Source organism: Podarcis melisellensis (assembly GCF_964234715.1).
Source record: "Podarcis melisellensis genome assembly, chromosome: 3".
Lineage (NCBI taxonomy): Eukaryota > Metazoa > Chordata > Lepidosauria > Squamata > Lacertidae > Podarcis > Podarcis melisellensis.
The window spans coordinates 38,878,862-38,895,329 of NC_138530.1; the positions used below are offsets into that span (position 1 = coordinate 38,878,862).

Below are 16,468 nucleotides of genomic sequence, written 5' to 3' on the forward strand. Positions count from 1 at the left end.
ATTGGCAGCATCACTGCTGACTCCCAAAGCTTTGATTTGCATTCATGATGTGTAATTGTGCCCGCTGGGCAGGTAAAAAGTAAACACCAAACAATATGCAAAGTGTGAAAGAATAGAATGCCAGCCATGTTTTCCCAATGTCCCAAATTATTTCAGGCTTCTCTGGAACACTGTAAAAATGTATACCAGGATTGAGGAACCTGTAGCCTCTGGATGTTGTTGGACTGCAGCTCCCATAATCTCTGATCATTGGCCATACTGGCTGAGGTACTGACAGAGCCCAGTAGCATCTGGTGGGTCATAGGTTCTCCATCTCCATTTAGAAAAGATGCTTAGTTGCAACTTAGCAGTACAAGGTTTTGAATATTGTTCTGCAAGAAGGTTCTGATTCACACATATATGTAGAATCCCCACATTTATTTCCCCACAAACACTTTTTAAAAAAACAGAAACAAAGTCTTTCCTTTAAAATATCTATAAATATTTGCAAATGCCTATTGGCAGAGATATGATTAAAATTTGATTAAGAAACATATAGCCCACTTTTAAAGGGAAACTCTACCCCAAGCTGTTTACAAATAAATATATGCCGCCATCCCCCACCTCCCAACCCCACCCCAAGGTACTATAATATACGAAACAGTTAAAAGGAACGTTTCATTTTCTGGCACAAAACTCACAATAGCCCAGTATAATCAAAACACAGCACGACTTCAACACAGATTGCCCACTAAAAGCCAATGTAGAAAGATAGGTCTTTCAGGTCTTTCAGGTCTTTAAGGTCATCTTAAAAGTACCAAGGGATGGTAAAACTCTATGAAAGAATTGTTTTGTTTTTTTGTTTTGCTTATTCTTCAGTTGCTTAGTTTTGAGTTCTCTTGACTTCCCACTGTAGTATACATTCACCCCCAGTTTATGTCGGGGTGTGTGGGTGGAAATACGATGAGGGCATTTGACAAAGAGGGAAATATGTAAATTTCAAATTATTATGCAAATCAGGCGCAGCTGCCCCTGCATCCTTATTAAAGGCATGTGGTAATTGCACCAAGACTGCCAATTTCAGCAAAGCAACTAGCCAGCAATTCCGGAGAAGAACAGAGCACAGGCCGCTTTCTCATTCCTCCACACAAACACAGTTGTAAGAAAAGGAGCAAATCACGTTCAGGGCAGACCACTAGCAGGATTTGCTATGGATCTACAGCCAAAAGGCTTTCTGCATGCCAAACAATGGAGAGATTCAAGAGATATTGTTTTGAGACAGACCTATCTTTTGCCTCGGAAAGGCCCCTATGAACACCCCAGACTCCCTTTAGTTGGATTCTTTCCTAATTCCTAGGCCCACAGATTAAGACCTGGCGTGGCAACCGAAGCCTAGAGGAAATGCGCTGCATATTAAGCATCATGTGGGCATGTGAGCCCCGAGACCCTGGCATTGCCCCAGCAGAATCATATTCTCATTGCATTCCTTGGATGTCTCCCAGCCTCTGGTCTGAGAAAGTTGTGAGCCTTTGCACACTTCATTGTTCTGGTTTGGGTGTCGTCCCATGATCTGAGTGACCAGTGCATGTGCTTGTTGTATGTGCTCTCCCGAAAGGACAGCTGGGGAGGCTGAGGCGATCCTTATGGAATGTCCTTGTCCTCAGTGAACTGCCTTGAGAGGGGGCTAGCAACCTGGGTAAGGACTTGGGAGAAGGAAGCTCTCCAGGTGTGGTGCATAATCCTCCAGCCAACGTCTTTCATAGAGGAAGAACTGGGCTGTTGCAGCTGAAAAGGATCCAAAAGCTGGAGGAATGAGAGTGTGCCAGATCCTCAAAGACCAACGAAGCATGCTTGGAGGCAAGTGGCACCCCCTAGAGGCCCCTGTCATTACCGAACATGTTGCATTTACGGGACGTTTGAACACAAGCATCTATTACTATTTATCTTTGCTTCTGTTCAGTTGGCTGAACTTTCATCATGCACATGAATGGCATATATCCAATATCAAATTTAAAAGGCAGGGGAGTGAATTATGAGTGGACTACCCTCATATAGAATCCCAAGAACTGATGCTGCACTTGAAAATACCCCTTTACAAAACAGGTAATTCGCACATGGGCAGTGGGCATAGAACAAATAATCTGCTTAATTTTCTCCTAGCAAAATGCCAACCCAATGGTGGAAAGGTATGTGGTTGTATAAATGGATACCTGAAATACTATCTCTCCCCTTATATAGCAATCAAACCCTACTCTCTGCTGGTGATGGCATCCCGCAGATACCATCTCAAAAGGAGGTCCATTCTGCAGAAGATAGGAATTAGACCTTAAGTGGGGGAGCCACTAGGGGGCGCATCGGAAGATGGCTGACAATAACATCTCTCTGACCCACACGAGGTAATTTGGAGGCTATGATGGGAGTAATTAGCCTCCCTACACCCCCCCCCCAGGATGGGGGGGACTGCCTTGCCTGCTGTGCCCTATATCACCCCCGAATTTGTGGGGGTGGGGCACTAGGCACAAAGCCCTCCTGTGGGATTTCGGTGCTCCTGGACGCCGTCCCTGATCTGCGCCACTAGCTGCAAGAACTTCAAAAGAAACAATTTGGATGAATTATGAACTCTGTTTGGATTGATTTGGACTGATTTGGACATTAACGCAGTAGCAAGAAGATGATCAGAATCCCCCTTCGGGTCTTGAAATATGGGTCCCCCCAACAAAATTTAAAATTCGGCTTTGTAATTTGGAATTTATGTGATGTGATTTAATTTGATTTGATTTGATTGGCCGGTTAATAAAAATTATTTTTTTAAAAAAGGAATTAGACCTTAAGTTTTAAGGAACCCACCCTCTGGAATTTCCTGCTGTTAAATACTAGACAGGCACTGTCTGGATTGTATTTTCAGTTCCTACTAAATGCCTTCTTCTTCCAACAAGTGTTTTAAGTAGATATCATTCCCTGTATGCACCTGCACTGGATCTTTAAAAATATGTTTTAATTGTTCTATCATTTGTTCATTTGCTGCCCTAGACTCCTTTGGGAAGAAGGGTGGGGTATAAATTTATGTGTTTTATCCACATATCCCCCTAATACAGACTTTTTTTTATTAAAGAACTTCATTACCAAATTCCAGAGATGTGCAGATTTCAAAACTTTGAAGCTGCATTTTGGTTCATGTATTGTTTTAGGAACTCAGAATTAGCCAGATGTAAATACAAATACACATTCTTCCCCAGCATGGTGACAACAGAGCTCTCTGTCCTGTTTCAGTCCATTATGAAAACAATTTGGTCTTCAAACTGTCATCACATTCTGGCCCTGAATTTTCTAATTACACTTAAAAAACAACCCAGATGTAGTCAAATAATTTGTGGTCATTGTTTTGGCAAAGGACTGTAGAAAATGTACATTGCCTACCCACTCATACACATGCCTTTCATTAGAAGCATTGTTAGCAAAACTGATGGCATTCATGCCCCGATAACTTGTTCTTGTGAGTGAACCATAGCAGACAAAAGTGGGAATGTTACAAGATTGTTTTGAATATGGTAGTCAACAAAAAAGCAACAGCAAATAAAGTTTTATAAGGCAACAGTAAAAAAAAAAAAAACACCTCCTATGTAACATTTATGATGTTTCCTAATAGAGAATTGCAAACTTTAACAAGGGACATTTTACTGTGCACGTTTCTCCCTTGGTAAACCAAAGGGTGGCAAACGTACATTTTGCTAGTGATCTGGAGATATTGATCATTGACAGGTGGAGCAAGACACTCATTCAATGACTGGATCACTTTGCTGCTTCACTAACATTAATAGATGGGCCTTTCGAGCATGCTGACAGAAACCCAGGTGGCTGAAAGCCTCTGCACCCTTGCAAATGGATGCAGTGTTAGAAATAATGTCACCAGAACAGTGATTGACACCATCATTAGCATTTGTGACCCTCTATATGCATGCATGCCAATTTTTAGATATTGCGGCTTTTATTTCAAGATGATCATTTACTCTTCCATGGGCTTTTCAGTGACTCCATCAGATTGTACCACTAAAAGCTGATTTTTTTCTCTCAGAGTACAAACGATGAATACTCTGCAATCACTCCTGCACAATACAGCCTGTACCGGCTATGCTTATCCATCCCTACTCCTTTATCTGTATTGCAGCAGCAAACTGCAAGCTGCAACCAGGCTCAGGCACAGTATAAAGAGTGAGGACTGGATACACACACTGGATACACACTGAAAAGCAGGCTGCCTTTATACTTCAAGGCACCACTGTACCTCAACATCAGTGAACAAAACCCTTCTCTCTCCTTCAAATCACATTCTCCCATTAGCTTGGTGAGGAATGTGTTTGGCATGAACACAGACCTGTAAGGTCCTTGAAGGTGTACATTGTGATCTGAGGGTTCTCAGCCGTCAGGAGCCATTGCCTTTATTGCTGCTCCAACAGAGCAAGCATACCAACTCGGCTGCAGTACCAGCCTGCCTCAGGAATAGTCAGCTGACCTCACTAGCCAATCCTGGGTCACCACAGTCTATAAAGCCCTGGCCTCAGAATTTGTTCCTCATTCTCACCAGTGAAAAAGCAGCAATACAGACTCAGTGTGCCTGGGCCAGACTGGCCCTGATTTGAGTAGAAGCAGCCATTTGTGGGGGTTCTGTTCATCCTTAGTATAAACTGGCCATTCTTAGTCAATAATAATGTGGTCAAATGTTCAACAAATCAACAAGCCCAGGACTTGAGCGTTAAGTGAATAAATCACACAACTTCTCCATTGCATACTAAAACTCAGTGAACATTTTCTTAGTCCATTTACCCTTCTGTTGCAGTTGAGAGTATCTGGACACCACGTTGGGCTTTAGTTCTCCCTTCTCCTCGCCAGCACACTTAGAAGCCCTTTATACAGCTAATGCTACATCCTCCTTTCTAAGGGGTAACTACTCAACACACTAAGTGCAACAAATAAAATTAAACAAGAATATACTATTATGATGAATACTGCAAAATCCTCTGAAGGCCAGGGTAGACTATGTATCAGGAAATACTCTACTCTGATGACTTGCAACCACTTTTGTTGTTTAGTTGTTTAGTCATATCCAACTCTTTGTCACCCCATGGACCAGAGCATGCCAGGCACTCCTGTCTTCCACTGTCTCCCGCAGTTTGGTCAAACTCATGCTGGTAGCTTTGATTGCAACCACTATTTCTAACCATTCTGTGGGCTTCCAAAAGGGAACAGAGGAAGCTGACTTGGGTCAAACCTCTGGTCCCTGTACCCTAGTATTATCTACACTGACTGGAGTAGCTCTCCAGATTTCAGGCAGGGGTTTCTTTCCCAACCCTACCTGGAGATGCTGGAGATTGGGACATTCTCTGTGCAAAGCATCATCTCTCAGGAATGCAAGTGGTTGTTGCTTCCTGCCTGGGCATATTCTCTGAGAGGGAGGAGCTGGAACATCTCTAGGGGTGTAACTTGGATAGTGTTTTCTTCAGCCTGCATTGTGGTGGTTCCTTAGGAGAGCACTGGAGCATCTCCCACAAGGACAAGTTGTGTCCGATTGTGACAGATAATTCCTGTCAGAACTGCAATCAAATAGGAGCAAGAAGTCTCTGCATTCTCCTGTACTGGCACATTTTCATAGGACTCCTTTGTGCAGAGCAGGTCTTCTGGTTTCATGAGTTTAGCATTATGCCATTTGCCACAGACGTTCTTCCGGCAAGCTTTATAATAGGCATCCTGTTCTGCAAAGCTGTGGAAATCAGACCAAGATGGAGTTAGTTAGGTGGCAAATGCTGGAATCTTGGAATGGAACTTCCATCCTAGGAACAACTGGGCTGAAGCGTTTTGCCAAAGGTGTTGGCTGCTATGTCAATAGGACAAGGTAGAGGATGGATGATTTCAACCACAGGTGTTTTTTTAGTCAGGACAACATGTTCTATTTCACTGTCGCTCTGGAGAAACAACAGACTTGGAGGTAAGAAGGGTTGAAATCTATAAGCCTCTGCAAATTTTCATATTAGGGATGGGGAGAAATTTGATTCAATTTGCACTTACAAGTCAAGCTTTCGAAATTCTGTTTCCTAAACAATATGAGAATCCAAACACACCCATCTTTTGAAAATCAGTTTTCTGAATTTTACGACACAGTTCTCCAACCAAACAATATTCATGAAAGTGTTTATATTAGGGAGCAGTTTGCATAAAAAGGTGTAAAATATATTAGGGGAAATAACTTTTGCAAAAATGTGTTCATTAGTCAAAACTGTATATAAAAATGTTTTTATGAGGAGAAATTTGCCTTAAACACTGAGCAATTTTCATGAGGAATTCTTGTTTTAATTGAAATTGCTGCAGAAATGTGGAGAACTGAATTTTAGACTCGAAACATGAGGAAACAGAGAGAACCAAAGTGACAGATTCTTTCATTGCTAAATCAGATGAAAACTGCAGCCTATTATTAGAGATTATTTTCTCAGGAATCCCAAAGTGGGGGGAGATGGGCTTCATTTTATTGACAACTGATCCTGATACAGTATTGGTTACCTGAGCAACTTGGACACGGGTGGCGCTGTGGTCTAAACCACTGAGCCTCTTGGGCTTGCCAATCAGAAGGTTGACAGTTCGATTCCCCGCATGAGCTCCCGTTGCTAGGTCCAAGCTCCTGCCAACCTACCAATTTGAAAGCACCCCAAAAAGTGCAAGTAGATAAATAGGTACCACTCCGGTGGAAAGATAAACGGCATTTCCGTACACTGCTCTGGTTTCGATGTTCCGTTGCGCCAGAAGTGGCTTAGTCATGCTGGCCACATGACCCGGAAAAACTCTGTGGAGCGGACAAATGCCGGCTCCCTCGGCCAGTAAAGCGAGATGAGCGGTGCAACCCCAGAGTCATCTGCGACTGGACTTAACTGTCAGGGGTCCTTTACCTTTACCTTTACCTCAGCAACTTGGAGGTGCTTCCCATATAAAAGAGATCAGTCCCAAGTTTTTGCTAATGATGACTTGGGAGCCTTAAGTGCTTCTGGTGGGCTGGTTTGCATGCTGGCATATATATCACACCTGAACAGGGAGCTGTGCACCTGTGTGTGTGTCCTCTATGTGTGTGCATGTGAAATTACATGTGAGTGGGACTGCTCTCAGTCTTTCTCTTTACAGAGGGCTTTCTCAGTCTCTTTCCCCATCACGCCACCTGAAAAAACTTCCCAGTTTAGAACACATCAGGCACAGAGGTTGCTGCCAGAAAGAGAGATTGTTCCTCCCTCTATATGGGGAAGGGAAGTGGCTCAGTGGTACAGCATCTGCTTTGCATACAGAAGGTCTCTGGTTCAATCCCTGACATCTCGGGGGGGGGGGGAGGTTATGCTTTATTGAGATTAAAAAGAAATAACAAACATAAGGATTATCCAGAAGAAAGAAAAGAAAATGGTAATATTTGTTATTCCACATCACACTAAGTTCTTCTTGAGTTTCTGAAGGCTTTCCACCACCCCATCATGCATCTACCACTTAGTCTATCTAGTCTTTTGTTAATTTTCATCAATATTATATTCTCTTATAATTATCCATCATACCACAGAGGTCATTCAAGGCCTGCCACTGACGTCATATTTTTACAGTAATCCTTAATATATTTTTTTGTACGTGTCCCATTTCCTAATAAATGTTTGATCAGTATGACCTCTCAGTTTTTCTGTTATTTTTGCCAACTTGGCATATTCCAGCAGTTTACTTTGCCACTCCAGATTTGTCAGAATTCTCTCTCCTTTCCAGTTCATAGTGATTAATATTCTTGCAGCTACCATGGCATACAAGAATATTTCACTCGCACTTTTTGGTATGTCTGGGCCTAATATCCCCAGGAGAAAAGTTTCCGGTTTTTTTATGAAGGTTACTCTGATCATTCTTTTGAGCTCATTATAAATTACATCCCCAAATTCCTTTATTTTCTTACAGGTCCACCACATATGTAAAATTGAGCCTTCCGCTTCCCTGACATCTCTGGATAGGGCTGGGAATATCCTTTGTCTGAAGCCCTGGAGAGTCCTTGCCAGTCAGTGTATACAATACTATGTGAAATGGAGTAATGGTATGATTTAGGAAGTGTCAGCTTCCTGTGTTCCTATGGAAGCAGAAACAGCTCTCCTCCTATTGGGAAAATGCCTGAAGCTTTCCTATTTTATATGCACACAGGAAGCCATGATTAAAGTGTTTATAAAGTTTGCATTTTCTGTTCTCTCATTGCTGCCAGTAGTTCAGCAAAGATGCCACACAAACCCCTTAATTAATATCTGGGTATCTTTTTCCTGATGGTGTCAGTGCAAGTAATTCCCACGGTCCCACGCTGACACTTGAACGACAAATGGTCCAAACTCACAGCAATGTTAACATACAACAATTCCAGCTTCTGGGAAGGAAAAGTTTCCCATTTCAAGTGTGGCAAAATCCATTTGTCTCTAATTAGAAAAAGCAGAACCCACATGGCAGTAACCAGTGTGCCAAGACAACTCATGAAAAATGGAGAAACATCAAAAAGGCAACAGAGTTGCATTTAAACTGATTTTTCTGGGGGAAAGCTGAGAAGAACTGAAGAGAAGCCAGTCTGGAGCAGCCAAAACAGTCTTGGGAACAGTCGCATATGAAAATGACATTTGGAGAGGTGTGTCTATGCTTACGCAAGAAGCCTTGAAGCCAAGACAAGCTCTGAAAGGAAAGGCAACAAGGCACAGTCTTCAGATCCCTGTAGGAAAGGTAAATACAATGAGCACAAATTCATGCACATCAGGGCAGAGGGAAACCTTTACACAGATGCAGTCTGAATTGGCAAAGACTAACCAGGAAAGAGATCTTGGTGTTTATGGTGGATTGCCTCTTTTTTATTTTATTTTATTTTTATTTTGTAGAAGTGCATTATAAGACTGAACTGAATACCGCAGAAGAAATGTACATAGTAACCAAAAGAATCAAGTAGGAAAAGATAGCTGGTGGATAGCTGAATAAAAGCATCAACTCAGTATGCAACACTGAGGGTTGGGGGCGGGAATTTCTGTGCTATAGATTATTTCAGAAAAGGACTAAATACAGAATAGGCATTATCATAATGCCTGTGTGTCTGAAATTGAAACTGAGTTTCCCATAAACGTCCAGTTGGCTGCTGTGAGAACAGGGTGCTGGACTAGATAGGCTATTGGCCTGATCCAGCAGTCTCTTCTTCTTAAGAATTGCCATGTACTGTTCTACTTATCCCACTTTGAAAAGGATGTCAGGGCTGTAAATTGTGAAGAGAAGGGGAACCACAACAGTGCAGCAGTTTGGACACCTTCCCCAGGTCTTAAGGCTGAAATGTTTAGTGTTAGGTGACTCAGGGAAAAAAAAGAAAAGTATGGAGAAGTATTGGGGGGGGGATGAAAATGCATGGAGAGAATTCTCTCTTTCTTTGATAATACTTGAGGCCCTCTAATAAACCGTATTGGCGGTAGTTTGAGGACAGATCTGCCTTCTCAAATATTCTATCATGAAACTCATAATTAACCTGTGGAATGCTTGGCCTTTAGATGTGGTGGCTGCCTCTGATTAAAATGGTTTTTGATAGGGATTAAATCAGGGATGGTGAACTTTATGGACTATAATTCCCATCACCCCGACTGTTGGCCATGTTTGCTGGGACTGAGAGGAGTTGGGAGTCAAATCGCACATGGAAGGCCATGGGTTCCCCTCCCCTGTGTTAGGCAAACCCATGGAGGTTAGGTTTATTAGTGGCTATTAGCCACAATACCTAACTGGAACCTCTGTGTTCAGATGCAACGTATCACCAAATAGTTGTTGATGGGGGGAGGGTCATCACTGCAGAAGGTTGCAGAAGGTACTATTGTTCTTGTGAGCTTTCAGGAAGCCACTGAGGGAAAGAGTGATCCATAAAGGCATTCATCCTAGTATTCCTAAATGAACTTCATAAGAGACTTTGCAGGGCTTTTTTCAGCCAGAAATCACATCAGAACTCAGTTCCAGCACCTCTCAGGTGGGCACCATTGCCATTATAAGAGAACAAGGGAAGTGTTCGTGGTGAGTTCCGGCACCTCTTTTTCTGGAAACATAACACTGGTCAAAAGTAATAAAATAACCACACGACGAGCTACAAATTAATGTGTGATGCATCCCTTATAAACCACCTTTTTCATACACCTTGGCTTGAGGTGACAAAAAAGGAAGTGCTGCTTTTAAAGAGAAAAGAGAAAGAGAAATGAAAAAGGAGGAAGGTTTAAGCTTTTGTTTTTTGAAAAATGGGGGTAGCTCATAATGCATCACCATGTTTACAGACTGGAACATTACTGCAAGCAGAGGTACTGTGGCTGCCAGATTTGATGCCAACAAGACTTCTGGAGATAATGAATCTAGTTCCACTGCAGTACAGGCTCTTTTGTGAAGACCCTTCGGGGGGCATGAAATTTGTGTCTAGAATAGAGTAGGTCATAAAGCAGATTTAGTATATATAGCAGGCTGCCTATGGGAGGTCTGAATAAAATAGGTTAAACCGTATTCATTTTCTTTGATTAATGCTCACATTCAAATTTGCACCTCTTTGAAAACTTGGACAAGTTTTTGACATAGATTAATTTCTTCGGTTTGCATTTTAATTAAAGTTAAACATCCGTTTCAATGGGCTTAATTAGTTTGACTAATTTGCTTAGAAGAGAGTCAAGCCAAGCTGAAGCTCTGCTTGGATCAGAATGACCGCTCCCCGCTTAAAACGGGGGGCACCCTTTGCGTGGACGCGTGCAGCCCCTAGACCTGGAGCGGCTCCAACAGCATAGGCTAGGCTATGCCATCCCTCAGGTGGGATACCTGGAGGTCTCCGCCTACCTCAGTCAGTTGTCCAATCCCACCTGGGGGAAAGGGTTGCCAAGGAGACCAGGCCAGGTGGGGGAGGGATTACCTGCCCACACAAAGGAGGGAGGATTTTACCTGGGAATTCTCACTTGGCTCCAGAGCTTCTCCCACCCTACCCACCCTCAGTCAATGTCTTATGTTGCAGGTTAATTTTCCTCACATGTTTTGCAAGTTAATTTTCTTCACAGGTATGCGGGCGCTGCTACGTTAAGGTCGCTGTTAAAGGGCCGGAAAGGAATTTCCCTGCATTGGCAGGTTTCGCCTTTCCCGTAGCAAAACGTCACAACTTTGGCAGTATCAGGCCTTGGGCGGAATCCTTTTGTCCATCTTCCTCTTTGCGGCGGCGATACCAGGGTTCCCCGTTAAAGGGGTTTCTGAAGGGAGGCTTTGACCGTACGCCGGAAGGTCGTCATTGCTCTCCCCTGCGGCGGCGGCGTTACGGGGGCGGCTATCTCTGCTTGAACATATGTTCTCCAGAGCCGGCCCATCCCCCACACACACACTGGATAACCCTGATGCTCCCTAGGTCCCCGGCTGGGGACTGGGGAGGGAGAACGCCCAATGCCTGAGCCAAGGTCTACCCACATTTGAAATTTAATAAAGTTGTGGCCAATTTAATCCCATAGCACGTTGTCTTGAGTCGTTATTCCACATGACGGGGGGACCGCGCAGGATCTGGGGACTCCGCCTGTCCACGCAAAGCAATGTGACACCTCTTCCTTATTTGGTAGTCCATTCCATTGCTTTCAGTGAAACTTCCACTGTTTTCAGTGAGATTTACTTGCAAGGAAGTAAATGTATTTGGATTGCGGTGCCACTCTGTGCAGTCAAAGAATCACTCCCATTGGCTTCACTAAACTCAGGGTCAATTCACAGAGCTGTCAGGCCACTTAAAAATAGATTTATGTGTGCCAGTGCCTGCAAGCACCACCCCTCGCAACATTACAATTTTTAGGTGCCCTGGCAGTTGCTTTAAAATGATGCCAGCACATGTAAGCATTGCTGTCAACCACAAATTGAAATATCTTGTTAGGCAAGCACTCTTCATTTCTTTTATAAGCTTTTGTGGTAGCCCCACTGAGGCCACTGTCCCTTAGGGAAAGAAACACAAAAACTCCAGCCACATGTTGAATTTCTGCCTCACAGGTACCTTTCAACAAATGAGTTTTTAAATGGAGTCAGGGGAAATTCAAGAGAGAAAGAAATCTAGGAGAATGACTGCAGAACAAGAAGGATAATTGTCAGCCCTGGGCATAGTACCTCTGAGCATGTGCAGAGTTATTCATTTTCCATGAATAACAGCAGGAAACAGGAAATCTGGGACTGCGGGCCATGACTAACTTGTATATGAGCCATGGTTTCCTGAATATTCCTAATAAAAAGGTAAAGGGACCCCTGACCATTAGATCCAGTCTCGACCGACTCTGGGGTTGCGGTGTTCATCTGGCTTTATTGGCCGAGGGAGCCGGCATACAGCTTCCGGGTCACATGGCCAGCATGACTAAGCCACTTCTGGTGAACCAGAGCAGTGCACGGAAACGCCATTTACCTTCCCACCGGAGTGGTACCTATTTATCTACTTACACTTTGACATGCTTTCGAACTGCTAGGTTGGCAGGAGCAGGGACCGAACAACGGGAGCTCACCCCATTGCGGGGATTTGAACCGCCGACCTTCTGATCGGCAAGTCCTAGGCTCTGTGGTTTAACCCACAGCGCCACCCACGTCGCTAAATAGGATGCATGTTAACAGCTCGTATCTGTATACCCACTGTTTGCAGTTTATTTGTGGGAGGATTACCTTATAGCCAGTCACAATCATTTGACCTGTGGATATGACTGTTTGAAAGCCTTTCACTTGCCAGGCAAAAAGGCGCTGTAGTTTAAAGAAGAATTATATGAAACAGGACTGGATTTCCTCATATCACAGACAGAGGCATCATCACATGGCCTTTGAATGTCTATCTTTCACACAGATTTTGTTGGGGAAACAGTCAAAGGCTTCAAAATAACCAACATTCGGGATAAATTTGGTGAATGGTTGGAGGAAAGTACGCCATGTGAATGGGCCGTGTCAAAGTGATAGGGCCCACTCCTCTACTCCTGGCACCCTTCCCTCCACTGTTGGAGACATTACCTCACTAAGCTAGCCCAGACGTACACCTGACAGAAACATAAATTGTTCTTTTTGAGGAAAAGGGGCCCTTTATTTCGCCGAAAACGACTTGACTGTGAAATGGTGACGTTTGCTGATTTTCCACACATCACTCTGGTTTCTCAACACTGCCTCTTTACTCTAAGGTCTGTCCCGAAGTATCCCATTCCCCCACTCACATTTTATTTTCTCTACCCTACTGCCTCTTGAAGCATTCTCATGTTTTTCCCCACACAGTTATTTTTCTGTGCGTTACTGTCTATCTAAGCATTCCCATGATTTCTCCAAATGGTCACTTTTCTGCATGCATTCTGTCTCACACTTTCCCAAATTTCGTGATGCAGTTCTCCAGCCACTTAATGTGTACAAAAACAAAGTAAAGTGTGCATAAGATTTCATGTATCAGTTAAAATAACATACAAAAATGCAACGTGTTAGGGGAAATCACTTTGCCAAAATACGTATCTTGGGCAAACCTGCATATAAATGTACAGTGGTACCCCAGGTTACATACACTTCAGGTTACATACGCTTCAGGTTACAGACTCCGCTAACCCAGAAATAGTGCTTCAGGTTAAGAACTTTGCTTCAGGATGAGAACAGAAATTGTGCTCCGATGTCGCGGCGGCAGCAGGAGGCCCCATTAGCTAAAATGGTGCTTCAGGTTAAGAACAGTTTCAGGTTAAGTACGGACCTCCGGAACGAATTAAGTACTTAACCCGAGGTACCACTGTATGTATATTAGGAGGAATTTAAGTAAAGAAAGATGTAATTAAAGCTAAAGTCCAACGCACTAGGGATAGACAATGTGGTGCACTCGACATATTTTTGGCCTACAAGTCTCATCATCCTTGACCATTGCTTATGCTAGCGAGGGCTGATGGGAGTTGTAGCACAACATCTGGAGGGCAATACATTGGCTATCCTGGCTAAACACCTTTATCTTAGAGGAAACCCCGTTGAACTCAATGGAGCTTACATCTGAGTGAACAGAAGTCGGGCAGTTAATGTCACTAGTCCTATGCTTTGAATATTCTTCCAGGAGAGATTGGGCAGAGCATCCTTGCTTTTGACTTTCAGGCATCTCTGAGAAAACATTTTCCCCCCCCCCCCATTAACAGGCCTTTGCAGCTGTTTAATCTTTTATTTTTAATTAGAAGTCTTAACAATTATTTGTACTTTTATTTTGAAAATGGTGGGGGGTTTTGTATTCATTTTGTATGCTGCCATGATGTTATATATGGCGACATAGAAAAACTTGTACAAATAAAAAATAAATATGGCTCTTTCCTAGGCAGTTTTGAATTTTCACAGGCATTCTGCTCTCATTTACAGTATAGACTAACAGTTGGTACATTCATACATTCGAAAGCTTCTCATGAAGAAGGAACTGAGTGATCCAGAACCTCAGGGAATACTGCCACAGTTACCTGGAAATAACTTCCATGATCATAGCGGCCACCAAAATGGAAATAGCTGCTAGGAAGTTGTGGTTGTGTCCATGGATAGCTCAGGACACAATATTACCTTCTCCAAAGAAAATGCAGGGAAAATTGTGTCAGTAGGGCTGCATTCCTATTCCCACTGATTTAGGAGTAATCTCCACTCAACTCAGTAGGACCTCTGTCTGGAATGCCATGCATAAGAATGTTCTCTAAACCTTTTATGGGTCTGAGTCAACCTACCAGATATGCTCAGATCTTACCTGGGTAGGTTTCCATTTGAAAATTGCCCATGCACACATTCTTGAAACTTTGTGATAGCTTGGGGTACAGAAGAAAAAACTAAATTTAACTGAGCTGGATATTCCAGTTACTTTTTCTAAATGTAGAAGTTATTTAAACCATGAAGGCGTGCTGGCTGGAATGCAGTTTACAATGGTACTGAGGCTTTGATAGATTGTAAATACCTATCATATTGTGCTGCTTTGTTTAAGTGTTTGGGATAGCAAATAAACCAGGCGGCTTTATGTATAGAATAGCCTCGTGAATTTCCTCAGGGAAATTAACTAGGCTGCTTTTTTATGGGAAGATTCTCAGTTATCTATTTGGGCATACCTGACAGAAGGCTTGAAGATATATGGACTTGTGTTACATCTGTACTTCAAAGAAGAGCATCAGGATGGGATTCTCTTTGTAGCCTAAGCATATATTTACTCTAGCTTCAGTTGCTCCAATGCATGCTATAGGTGTGATTCAGAAGAAGAGAATGAGCAAAAAGAAGAATGGCCACGATAGCAAGCAACAAGGGCCTTGCTCTTATTTAGCCTCCCACCACCAACAGCACTGTCATTTTAGTGAGACAATATGTAACATACATGTTTTATATATGCTGTAAGCTGCCCAGAGTGGCTGAGGAAACTCAACCAGATGGGTGGGGTATAAATAAATAAAAATGTTGTTGTTGTTGTTGTTGTTGTTGATCCTGAGAGCTCCATCAAATTCCTCATGAAATCAGGTGGGGAAAAGTGAAGACCAATTCTTGTTAGATGTGCTGATGTTCTTATTAACCCAAGTAGGAAGACATTCTCTTCCAGACACAAAGTATGAGATTAGAAGAAAGGAATGTGAAGGGAACAGGCAAGCCCAGGGACTTAACATGTCTAGGTTACCTTTTGTGGATGTAGGGTCCCTCTGGCCTGACGTATTATTTTGACTGACTATCTCTTCAAGAAACAAGGATTTACTGTCATTGCTATGCAATGTAACTGTGGAGAGTTTTGGATTTGTCTCCACAGCAAGCTTTAAAAAAGAAGAAGATAATTTCAGTAGCACAGGTAGGGTTGGTAGGGTGGCACAGGTAGGGTGGCATTTCTCTCTTGCCTTCTAAACACCAAGCATCGCTGCCAGTTCCTGAGAGGGGCAGGAAGCTCAGCATGGTGTGGTGGTAGTGCCAATCTGACACTGCTGCCACCTCGCTCACACAATAGCCACACTGCAGAGTGTGCCTCAACCCTCCCTCTCAAGAAGCAGCAGAACCATTTGTGAGCAACACCACCCTACCTGTGCCACCCCACCAACTGCTATTAGACAGCCTACAAAGTACTTCTTCACACATAACATGGGAAACTATGGAATTCTCTACCACAAGAGGTAGTTAAGGCCACTAACGTAAATGGCTTTAAAATGGGTTTAGGAAATTTCATGGAAGATATCAATGGCTACTGGGCACAAAGATTACTTTTGAATCCACTGTTAGGGGGGGGGACCTGCTCCTTTTACCTTCCAAGAGACCATATAGAATCCTTAAGTATGTTCCCTATTGGTAGGAGAAAATAACAGAGGCCAACCAGAGTATACTGAGAAGCAAAGCAGCTAGTAAGCCTGAACTTTATTAACTGTTGCAACAGGGACCCCACTCACCACACACAGGAGGGAGGAGAAAAACCAGAACAATGGTGTGCAAGCCCTTATATATACTTTTGAAGTTGCCCACCCTGTAGCTC

The 16,468-nt window shown here is 43.2% G+C and overlaps 1 long non-coding RNA gene across 1 annotated transcript in view; it reads left to right on the forward strand.

Annotated features, from left to right (window-relative positions):
• Positions 1–5,476: 5,476 nt before the first annotated feature.
• The window catches only part of LOC309366328, a 48,951-nt gene continuing 37,959 nt past the window's right edge, over positions 5,477–16,468 (forward strand). Inside the window, exons 1-2 of the long non-coding RNA XR_014166640.1 lie at positions 5,477–5,959; positions 7,939–8,733. This is a non-coding gene — a long non-coding RNA (uncharacterized lncRNA). The remainder of the gene's footprint in view (positions 5,960–7,938; positions 8,734–16,468) is intronic.